This window comes from Taudactylus pleione, unplaced genomic scaffold (genome assembly GCF_031769625.1).
Source record: "Taudactylus pleione unplaced genomic scaffold, aTauple2 ptg000445l, whole genome shotgun sequence".
In the NCBI taxonomy this organism is placed as follows: domain Eukaryota; kingdom Metazoa; phylum Chordata; class Amphibia; order Anura; family Myobatrachidae; genus Taudactylus; species Taudactylus pleione.
The window spans coordinates 1,364,813-1,377,306 of record NW_028284847.1 but is presented as its reverse complement, the minus strand read 5'-3'; the positions used below and the strand labels follow the sequence as shown (position 1 = coordinate 1,377,306).

The 12,494-nt window shown below is 47.8% G+C and overlaps 1 protein-coding gene across 4 annotated transcripts in view; it reads left to right on the top strand.

The window, feature by feature from the left end:
* The window catches only part of LOC148505663 (zinc finger MYM-type protein 1-like), a 59,453-nt gene that overhangs the window by 8,487 nt on the left and 38,472 nt on the right, over positions 1-12,494 (top strand). The window lies entirely within an intron of this gene.

The following is a 12,494-nucleotide window of genomic DNA, read 5'->3' as shown; positions in this document are numbered from 1 at the left end:
GTCCATGAAAGATGACGTTTTGCCTCTTTCTGAGACACGATTTGTGGCTGGGGAATATTCGAACTAATCCGAGCCTGTACATCCCTAACTGTAACCTTGTCACCAGGTCGCTTACCCCATCTTGTTACTGTACCTCGACCATCTCTATCTTGCTTACTTTCTGCCATCAGGTCCCCATCTACCGGCTCACGCCTCATGACATCTCTCTGTCTGCTCTCTCCCCTAGCCTGTAATTCCCCGAGAGCAGGGCCCTCCTCCCTCCTGTTCTTGCAACCTTCTAATCTAGCACTTCAATGACAGCCTTCATCTAATCAGTGGCCATTTAGCCCAGAATTACTGTACCCTCAATCGTGGCTCTTGGTCTCTCCCAGTGGCAAAGGGGTGAGGTAGTCTACGCGTTGACATGGTGAAGTGGTGGACGGATATGCGCTTTCATTTAATGAAAACTACCAACTATTGTTTATTCATTTAAAATACATATAAAGATTTATCCAATCTGCCTTTAATGTCTTTACAATGACACAGTATTTATCAGCACACTGCGCGAGGTAAAATGTGCTGGTTCAGAGATGTACGTTAATGTAATCGCAGATGTGATTTTGCACATAACGCAGCTGCAAAAATATGCTGTTTCCAAAGCTTACCCGAGCTTAGGGACGCCGACTACCACCCTCTCATACAGAGCATAGACATGCCAGTATTTGCCTAACCACCCCATTACCTCCCCCAAATGCTGACTACCTGGCACTTACTCTGTAAATTAAATTATGGCAAAACAATTGCTGCGTGCGCAAGGTGCAGCTTACACACATGCGCAATGGCAAACAATTGCTCGCTCTGCGTAAATATCGGCATTGCTTAAATCTCTGAATGAGGCCCACTGAGCGAGTTAAAGTGCAGGGCGCACTGGTAAAGAGCATTTGTGCAAAGTAGATTATAAGCAAGTTCACTTGAGCTATCTACATCATTAGGAGACATCACTTGAGCTGTCTACGTCATCTAAAGAAGTTTCCATATTATAAATTCCTGAGTTACAGTAAAGCTGTGAAGCATACTGGGACTTTGTTTAAAATCCTTGCAAGGCAGCCTTCCCCCCACCCCACCCCCCTGGAGACTTGTACACTACATATAAATGAAGGCTGGGGGATGGTGTCCTACTAATGAATTTCTCTCCTATTAATGGCAAAGTACATGCTGACATGCCTAGGAAAGCTTGCTTGGACCCGAAGGCTGCCTATAAAGAACAATATTAACCGTTTTATATCATAAACCTTGCATCCTCCCACTGCCACCAGGGGTGCCGGGCATAGACCTGGGCTGAAAGATTATTGAGAGGTGGGGATCCCATGTTGAGTCTCCACTTTCCAAGAAATTCCAGCCCTACGGGGAACTGGGTTGAGTCTGGTTGTTGTGATGGCAACGGAACACTATGCTGTGTTTTTCCCCTGTTATGGCATTATCACCCCGGCTGGTTCAGCCTGGTGCTGGTCATTAGGAAATATGGGACACCTCATGTCACCCCCCCACCCCAACCCTGTTTTGAATACCAAGCCAGTCTTTAGGTTGGTTACTTTCCATAATAGATATTACTTGTACTTTACATCTCTAATGGAGGTTTTGCTGACTTTCTTAGTAGTTTGCAAAATCATACAGCGTTTTTGTGAAAACCATAAAAGGGGTCAATCCAATTGGGTGCGAGTCTGCGGTTGCGGTATGAAATTCGCAGACTTCACATGGATATGCTCACCCGCAGCTGGGGTTTCCACACTGTATGCCAAATGCGATGTAAGAGAAGTACATGAGAAAAGTAATACCTTAGAATCATACATAGTGTTCACTCTAGCTCCGGCGGCAGGCCGCCGGAGCTAGAGAAGGCACTTCCGCCTGCCGAAAAGGGCGTGGCCATTGAAAAGGGGGCATGTCTATAAGACGCGTCACCCTTTTCATCACTCTTGGTGACGTGCCCGGCACTTACGGACACACCGGGCAGCCCCCAAGCGCTGCTGACAGGGAGAATAGATGCTGGGCGCATGCGCCCGGCGTCTATTCACCGGTGGTGACCGGGTCACCGCACATTTCCTCACCCGCGGGACACTGCGACCCGCATGGTGAAGACGGCAGAGCAGGGCGCTTTCTACTTCAGGGTCCATAGGGTATCCACAGGATACCTTGGGGTATAGGTGTGACGTCAGTCGCTGGGCACCATAGAGTTAAGCTTTTCAGCCTCCCAGGATGCACTAGGGTCCCCCTCCTATACCCCGCCCCCGAGCCAAGGCACCTCAGTTTAGTTTGGTGCCTGGCCGGAGTCGGGTGCACCTGTCGGAGTGGGGGCTAGAAGAGCCCCTGAAGCTTTCTTCAGTGCAGCTGTGGCTGCACATCTGGATGAACAGCATGGACAGTCAGTCCTGACGTCCATGCTGTCTTCCCTACACCCCCGCCGGTACCAGAACGCCGGTACCGATCCGGGGATGCTGGTGAGCATCTGGGGTCACAGCTAGCGGTGACCCCAGATGTTCCGGACCATGGCCGGATCCAAGGGGGACAAAGGTAAGCAGCGGGGTCCCGCGGTGGGTCCCTGTTGGTCACATGGTCCTAAGTCCCCAGGCAGGGGGCTCCCTGGGGACTGGCTGCAGCGTGGAGCCAGGCGACCAACCTGCGCTTTCCACTACCCCCTGGGACAGCGGACCGCGGCAGAGCGGTAGCGCTGCGGCGTCCCAGGGGTTAAATGCATGCCAGGGGACTGCGCCTTCCCTGTCTCACAGCCGGCGCCTCCCCCGCTGCACACAGCCCTCTCTGCACGCTGCCGACTGGTCCTGTGACAGCGCTCCTCCCCCATGCCAGCCTCCTCTCTGCTCCTCGGCGGCCATCTTCTCCAGAACGCATGGTGAACGCTGCTGGAAGCCTGGAAGGAAGCATCGTGGTCTGGGTCCCCCCGCATACCTCTCCTCCGCTGTGGTCAGGTCTGTGTATGCAGCGCTGTGTCCTACCAGGCCCTGTGTCTGCGTAGTTGAGTGATCAGCGCTGTTAGTGCAGGAATTGATTTTCTTTGCATTGTATGTGACTGTGCTAGCGCTGCTGCCTGTAACTTTTCTCTAAACTGTCAGCTTTATTACTATCCCTGTTATTTCTGCTAAGCCCTTGCGGTGCGGTGCTGCAGGGGGGGTCTCTCGCCTATTTAAGATATAATTGGTGAGAGAGGTCACATACGTGGTGCCATCATGTCCGAAAGTGATTTTCCCCTCCGGCTACAGTGTACTACGTGTAAAGTACCGTTAGCGGAGGGGGAGGGTAGCGCGGAGGGCCTTTGCTGGCAGTGTTTGTCCATGGCGCGGCCTCTTACGGTTACAGCACCGGTACAGGAGCCGCCCTGGGCTTGTTTCGCTCAGGCGCTTACAGCCTTAGTGGGCCAGTTAGCTCCCCAGCCCGCGTTTACACCGATGGGTTTATCCCAGCAGTCAGTGGTGTCGTCACCCATGCAGGGTTTCCCACGACAATTGGTGGTACCCCACAGTCTCCCTATTTCCCCGCTCCCGGTTTCTCAGGAGCCAGCGTGGGTTAACTCCCTGACGAGTTCTGTACAGCACTTGTCGGATGTGTTGCAAGGGGAGTCTGTGATGCGGCCGCATAAACGGCCGGTGGCGTCTTTGTCGGCTCCCTATGAGGATGACGAGGGGACGTGATTCGGCCACTTATATCAACGAGGCGGCCCTAGACATTAGTACTCTGGTGTCTAGAATTTCTTCAGCAGCGGTGGCTGCTCGTCGTACCTTGTGGCTGCGATCCTGGAAGGCGGACGCAGATTCCAAAAAGGGTCTGGAGGCGTTGCCGTTTACCGCAGAAGTTCTCTTTGGTCCGGATCTGGATAAGATTGTGGCCACGCTGGCAACAGCCAAATCGGCTTGTCCCGTCGGCCGCTGCTCCTTCTGGTCGGGACCATCGTCCTTTCGGTCATCTAGGGCTCAGGGCAGGCCCAAACCACAGTCGTTTCCTCGACAGGCTGGCCCTAAGAAATCGGCCAAGCCCCGGAAGCAGGCATGGAGTACCAGACGTCCGGATCCCAAGCCAGATGACAAGCCTGCGGCCTGACGGTCCGGGCCTCCCTTTGGGGGATCCCAGGGTGGGAGGCCGCCTGCTGCAGTTCGCCCAGTGTTGGTCGGCCACTACGACAGACACTTGGGTTCTGGAGGTGGTTTCCCACGGATACGCCCTCTCCTTCCGGCACAGACCCCCGGCTCGATTCTTCACCACGGGTCTACCATCAGACCGGAACAAGGCTACGGAGCTGCGGAGGGTATTGCACACTATGCTCCAGGCTGGAGTTATAGTGCCTGTTCCATTCTCCCAGAGGGGCCAGGGTTTCTATTCAAATCTATTTTTGGTACAGAAACCCAATGGGTCGTATCGTCCGATTCTCAACCTCAAAGCACTCAACAAGTCTTTGCGGGTTCCGAAGTTTCGGATGGAGACCCTACGGTCCATCATTCTGGCGCTGGAACCTGGGGACTACATGGTGTCATTGGACATGCAAGACGCTTACCTGCATGTCCCTATTCTTGTGCGCCATCAACAGTTCCTCAGGTTTGCAATCCGCAGCGACCAGTTCCAGTTTTGGGCGTTACCTTTTGGCCTGGCGACAGCACCACGTGTTTTCACCAAGGTGATGGCGGTCATGGCGGCTTCTCTGCGGCTGCAGGGAGTCCGCATGTTGCCGTACTTGGACGACCTGTTATTGGTTGCAGGATCTCCAGAGCTCCTGTTACGCCACTTGGACCTGACCATTGCACTGCTGCAACGGCACGGCTGGCTAATCAACTGGCAGAAGTCCACTCTAATCCCGTCTCGGAGGATTCTGCATCTTGGAGCCTTATTGGACTCGGGACAGCAAAGGATCTTCGTGACGGAGGACAAGATCTCTGCTTTACAGTCAAGGGTGCGCAGTTGTCTGCACAGCCGCCGGGTGTCCCTACACTCGGCGATGAGGTTACTGGGCTCCATGGTGTCGGTGTTCGACATGGTGGAATACGGCCAGTTTCACTCCAGACCTCTGCAGCACCTGATCCTGTCCAAGTGGAACGGGCTGCCTCAGTCTCTGAAGTCCCAGACGATTGTGATCACCCCGGAGGTTCGCCTGTCCCTTGCGTGGTGGTTACAGATGACCCACCTCAACAAGGGACGTCCGTTCTGGGTTCCAAATTGGGTCCTGTTGACAACGGACGCCAGTCTTCGGGGCTGGGGAGCAGTTTCGGGTCCACACTTGTTCCAGGGCAGGTGGACGCCGACAGAAGCGGAGCTTCCAATAAATATCTTGGAACTCCGTGTGGTCTTCAATGCTCTCCAGCAGGCGCATTGGTTTCTCCAGGGTCACCAGGTGCAGGTCCAGTCGGACAACGCTACCACCGTGGCCTACATAAACAGGCAAGGAGGAACTCGCAGTCGGGCGGCTCTCGTAGAGGTCTCTCGGATCCTGGTTTGGGCGGAGCGCAATCTTCCGGCCATATCAGCGGCCTACATCCCGGGAGTGCTAAATTGGGAGGCGGACTTTCTAAGTCGCCAGGACGTTCATCCGGGGGAATGGTCCCTGCACCCAGACGTTTTTCAACTGCTGGTGGACAGGTGGGATCTTCCAGAGATCGACCTCATGGCGTCCCGGCCCAACAACAAGTTGCCGGTGTACGGGTCTCGCACAAGAGACGAAGGGGCATCTCTGGTGGATGCTCTGTCCGTCCGGTGGACGTTCCGGTTCCCATACCTGTTCCTTCCGATCTCCCTTCTTCCACGGGTAATCCGGAAATTCAAACAGGAAGGAGGGACGCTCCTGTTGATAGCTCCCGCGTGGCCCAGACGGCACTGGTTCTCAGACCTTCAGGGTCTGTCCGTGGACAGTCCTCTGCGGTTGCCGTTACGACCGGACCTTCTGTCTCAGGGTCCTTGTCTTCACCCGGACCTGACTCGGCTGTCTTTGACGGCGTGGCTGTTGAGACGGCCATGCTGAGGTCCCAGGGGTTTTCCAGCTCTGTGGTGCGTACCATGTTGCGAGCTCGGAAACCGTCTTCCGTGAGGATATACCATCGCGTGTGGCATACGTTCTTCCAGTGGTGTCGACCGAGAGGTTATGCACCGCGGGAGTTTCGTCTGTCTCGGATTCTCGCCTTCCTGCAAGCGGGACTAGATCATGGGCTTCGCCTTGCTTCTTTGAAGGTACAGGTTTCGGCCCTATCTGTCTGGTTTCACCGTAGGATTGCTACAATCCCGGATGTGCGCACCTTTATGCAAGGTGTTCTCCGCATTCAGCCGCCCTTTGTTCCACCTGTGGCGCTATGTGATTTGGCTGTGGTCCTGAGGGCCCTCCAAGGACCGCCGTTTGAACCACTGGGCTCAGTGGATCTTAAATGGCTAACAGCTAAGACTGTTTTCCTTCTGGCTATTGCTTCGGCCAGACGTGTTTCTGAGTTAGGGGCTCTTTCTTGTAGACCCCCTTTCTTGGTTTTTCATGGGAACAGGGCAGTGCTCCGCACTCGGCCCGAGTTTCTTCCCAAAGTTGTTTCCCAGTTTCATGTTAACGAGGAAATCGTTGTTCCGGCCTTTAACTCACCGGGTCTTTCCGTGGGTGAGGCCTCTTTGGATGTTGTGCGGGCCTTAAGGACCTATGTTGACCGCACTTCTTCGTTTAGGAAGTCGGACGCTTTGTTTGTCCTCTATGGCTTCCGTAAAAAGGGTTGGCCTGCTTCAAAGCAAACTTTGGCAGCCTGGATCCGTATGGCTATTTCTGAAGCTTATCTTCATGTAGGCCTACCGGTTCCTCCTTCTCTGAAGGCTCATTCCACTAGGTCTGTGGGTCCTTCGTGGGCAGCTCGACGTGGTGCCTCGGCAGTTCAGATCTGCAAGGCTGCTGCGTGGTCCTCTGTCCATACCTTCGTGAGGTATTACAGGTTTGACACCTTCGCCTCTCAGGATGCTTCCTTCGGGCGGCGGATTCTCCTTTCTGCACAGGAGCGTCCCCATCCTTAAAGGATACTGCTTTGGGACATCTCCAAGGTATCCTGTGGATACCCTATGGACCCTGAAGTAGAAAATATGAGATATGGTAAGAACTTACCCTTGTTATCTCTATTTCTACGAAGTCCATAGGGTTCCACAGGACTCCCGCCCTGTCGCACCTGTGCTGCAGATGGGCTTTGCTCTGGTCACCGGTTTTTCCGTCTCCCTCTGGTGAGAATGTGATTCTTGTATGTGTCCAGATCTTTTTTCTCTCTCTTCCTTCTCCTCCTCCGGCCTATGGCTTGATAACTAACTGAGGTGCCTTGGCTCGGGGGCGGGGTGTAGGAGGGGGACCCTAGTGCATCATGGGAGGCTGAAAAGCTTAACTCTATGGTGCCCAGCGACTGACGTCACACCTATACCCCAAGGTATCCTGTGGAACCCTATGGACTTCATAGAAATAGAGATAACAAGGGTAAGTTCTTACCATATCCAGAAGGAGGGCAGTGCGCCGCGCCCCACTAAAACAGCCTAGCGGGAACGCTAATACAGAAGGCTGTTAGTGGGCATAAAGAAAGTATTGGAGACTTAAATGTTATTAAATGTCTAATTTTTGCATTTTATTTAAATGAAAAATAATATAAAGCAAATTATTTTCATTTACATGTAAAAAAAATGAAATAGAAAATGGCAAGAAAAATGAAAGCAGACATTTTTGGGGTACTTTAAAACAGTGTAAAAAAACTTTTTTTTTTTTTTTAACATAAATACTATTGGAAAACATATACAAGGGTGTGGTTCGGGTATGGCACTATTTGTTTTTGGGAAAAAAACAATATATCTATATTTATCATACAATAAATAATCCAGAAAAGAGTCTTACTCTGTAATAAAAGGCATGCACAATAGTTTTGTGAATCCCTCCTTTAGTACGTATTTTTATCTTTCTTCCTGCCTTTAATAATGGATCCACCTGGGAAAAGTCTAATATTGCGTGTTCTTTCACTCAGTACAGACTTATTATATTTCTTAAAACTTTTATGAGCATAGAAAAATACACATTTAGTAGTATCCCCGTGTAAATAAACAGCTAAAACAATCACCACTCCTACCCATCCAGATGGTATAATGGAATCTCACAGTTCCCTGTAAACCAGAAATCCTAGGGTGCAGGTGGTAAAACCAGTTCTAGCAGCAAGTCCAAACAAACAATAGGGGTTCCTTATCACCAACAATGTTTTGGACTCGCAGGTCCTTCATCAGAAGCATGGTGATAAGCTGTCTAACCCTTCTTAAATACCATATAAAGGACCTCCCTTTCCTTAGAGGCAGTCCTCCCAGCTTCCCGCGCTACCGCTAATCGGAGGTGCATCAACGGGATGGCCGATGGCTTCCTGATTCAAACCGTAAGTGCGTGATCCAAAATGGCAGCCGGACTTCCTGTAGCTGCGGCGTGTGCGTTCCACATGTCCATGTGTTCCACCGGAAGTAGGTCATGCAAAATGGCCGCCGGACTTCCTGTAGCTGTGGCGTGTGCGTTCCACATGTCCATGTGTTCCACCGGAAGTAGGTCATGCAAAATGGCCGCCGGACTTCCTGTAAATGCAGAGTCAGCGTGTAATCCAAAAGCAATACTTTCCATCATCCTTAAAGGGATTGGGCATCCTTTTATTGTTTCTCCCGATGTCTATTAGTGGCCATTCAGAGTCCAAAGACATATAAAAAAGATCTCTCAGTGATCATGCAATAAGACCATATAAATAGTGTATATGATCAAAACCCTAGGGAAGATATATTCAAAATCATGTAATATAGACATAACAAACATAAAAATAATATTGAGGGTAATAATAATAGTAAAATTAGCAATAATAAATTCCAATAGTAAAAATTCACCATATTATTAAAATTATATAAAAGGCTTTATCCTCATCTATAACCTGAAATACATTTTATAAAAAGCATTTTATCTCAAAATCACCGTTCAAACCCTTTGGGACAAGTGTATTTCATTTGTGTATCCATCTTATTTCCATTTGAGAAAGCCTTAAGTCCAGATCCGTTGATCTCCATGAAGGGGAAAGTGCTTGTATCCCCCAAAAGGACTTAATATAGCATTCTTTAGAGTTATGTTTGCTTTTGAAATGAGATGATACTGTATGAGTCTCTGGCCTTTTTCTTATATTATAAATATGTTCCCGCTAATAAGATTTTAAGACTTCTTCTAGTCTTGCCTATATAAATCAGGCCACAAGCACGTTCCATGGCATAGACTACATTCTGGGACTCATTCAGACCCGCTCGCAAGCGGGTCGATGTTGAGGCCCAACGCACGCGCAGCGGCCTTACTACGCGTGCGCTAGCCCGGGAGTGTTGAGAGAAATTCTCTCGCTCCGGGGCTCACTACAAAAGGGGTGGCTGTCGATGGTGATTGACAGCTCGCACCGTTTTGTAGGCGGGGTGGAGGGGTGGCTGGCCAAACAGGCATTCCCGAAGGAACACCTGCCATTTGGGGGCAGCCCCTCTGTCATCACTCGTGATGTCAGTGGTGAGCTTCCGGCTCTATTAGAGCCGAAAACTCACTGGAGCTTGCGGCAGACGAGACCCTACCACAAGGGTCTCGTCGCAAGCCCCGATGGTTTTGACCATTGCGACCATCAACCTGGCCGCTCGCTAATGCTGTGGGTGGTTACCCACAGCTTAGAGAGTGGCCAGGAGGCCGGCTCATTACACAGAAGCAGTCGCCCTCATTCAAAGCGAGCGGCTCTGAATGAGGTCCTCTGTGAGTTGCATGTAATAAATTGTTTAATAGGGTACTTTAATTCATTGGAATTCTCTTATTACACATTAAGCATCGTCCACAATGGTGAAAATCTCAGGAGCATTCACTAGACCTTTTATTTACTTCATTACTACTCCTAATCAGACTGTCTTTTAAGGAAGACCCTTTTCTTATATATAAATTTAGGATGTTCTGGTATTTTACGTTCAAAAATTATATCCTTCTTTAGTATGTACCAATTTTTTTAAACACAGATTCTATCTCCTTAAAATTGCAGTTGTATTGACTGATAAAGGCCCATTCCAAGTTTTCTTTTTGGTGTAAGATAAAAATTCAGATCTATCACACGTCTCCATTTTTCTGCGTGGTTGTTTGATAATATTTGGGTCATAGCCCTTTTTGAAGAAACGTTTCAATATTTCTGTTATTTGAGAGCCACATATATGTTCTGTGCAATTTCTTTTTACTTGTTGACTGGTCCGCTCATTATAACTGTTGGAATCCGTTATTTTTCTATGAGTCTTAGTGTGGAACTCACCCTCTTTTATGTAAATGTTTAAGTCTAAAAATACAATATCTGATTGGCTAATATTAAAATTAAAAACAATATTAAAATCATTTAAATTAAGATCCTGACAGAAGGAGGTAAGTTCCTCTCCAGACCCCTTCCAAATAAAAAGGACATCATCTATATATCTTTGCCAGGATACGAGGCCTGCCTTCAGCTGATCTTCATGCCAAATATTTTGACACTCCCAATACGCCATAAAGAGGTTGGCTAAGCTTGGGGTGAACCTGGTACCCATAGCAGTTCCTACTTCTTGTAGGAAATATATCCCATTTAAATAAAAATAATTATTAGTGAGAATAAAAGATATACCCTCTAAAATAAAAAGTTTTAGGTCGGGAGAATATTCAGTTTGATCCAGGAAATAAGAGACAGCATTAAGACCTTTCTCAGACTCTATAATAGTATATAAGGTGCTGACATCAGCACTAACATAAAAATTATTATCTTCCAACTTAATATTTAATTTTCTTAAAACATCATTGGTATATTTTAAAAAGGCTTTTGAAGTGGTAGTATTTGTACCCAATATAATTGACTGGCCTGGAGGGTTCAATGGGTCTTTATGTACTTTAGGAAGTGTGTATATAGTGGATATAGATGGATACTTGATATTAATGTATTAAAATTCTGCCTTACTTATAATCTTCTCTAATGCTCTATTTGTTAATTCGAGAAAAGTTTTAGTGACTTTACTTGGTGGGATGACCTTTCAATTTCTTATAAGTGTTCCCTGTATCTAGTTGTTTATTAATTTTGGTAATATACTAATCTTTGGGCCTGATTCACGACCGTATGCAACTGCGAATATGCACTCAATCTACCGATTGTTTCGCACTGTGCATGCTTACGCATCACAGTGCGTGTGTACAACCCGGCCCATGCGATGGGGACTGATCACAGCGGCTATGCAGACCCATCGCAGAGTGATTGACAGGAAGTGACGTTTGTGGGTGGTAATGGGGGGGCGGTCGGCCGTTGCAGGAGCGTGCATAAATTAGCCACTACAATGACATACGCAGTCTGAGGTCTCATAGAGTGCGTGGTTGTTAAAATTTCTGAGTAAGGTCAGAGCTTGTGCAAGTGTGCGTGAGGCTGCGATGGTACTTGATTGTACCGATGGTTTTGCTATTCTGCGAAGTATTACGGATGTTTGCAATGTAAAGTTGGCGTCCTAGCATACTATCGCAGTTGAACTGCGTGCATGCACAATATTGTGATCCGTAGTGAATCAGGCCCTTTGTTCATTAGTACAACCCCTCCCCCCTTATCGGCTTGTTTTATAATTAATTACCATATTTTAAGGACTGTAGTGCTTTACATTCCTTTCTCATCAAGTTACATTTTTTTTTATTTTTCTGCAGGAGATTTGTTTCCTCACCAGCAATTTTATTAAAAACAGTCCATAAAAGATCCTTTCTGATGTGCGAGGTAAAACAATGATTTGGGTTTAATAGAGGATCCACAGAGACCTATGGTATTCTCATTTTGCTCCACCTCATCGCCTGTATTTAAAAATTATTTTTTAACAGTTAGTTTACGTATCTACCCTGCTTGTGGGGGTAAAGCTTAATTCCAGCCTTAAAACTTTTTCTTCATCTGCAGTTAAAATATGTTTACTTAAATTAAAAATTTTACTTTCATCTACATCACCCACTAAGATGATGAGTTATTATTCATTGTTCCTTTATTTCCCTTACTTTTAGGCTTGGGTTTTCCCCCTCTCGCACCTCTTTGTTTTTTATTTTTTGTATTTTTGTATATTTTTCCCTTTAAAGGCTTTTTTTTATGTCCTTTTTATATTCTTTCGACCCCACCCTAAAAAAGGTGAAATGGGAACTTTTTCCTGGTCCAATACCCGAAACTTATTTGAGATATTATGGGCAATCTCTTTTGTCTTGTTTCAGGTATTCGACTCCATGTGGCTTTTGTAAAGCTCGTCTCTTCCCAATTATTCCTGGTCTCAGTTCTACTCTAAAATTACCTTCTTGTTGATATGGCCTATTCCATATTCTTTTGGGTCTTTCTATATTTCTCCTTCGTATAAAATTCTGTCTTTGTGATCCTATGCCTAAATTAGCTCTCATTAAATTTTTTCCATCTGGGGATATTTGGTTCCTTTCTGCCTTCCCTTTTTTGTTGATTAATTCCACAGGTGGAGATTCT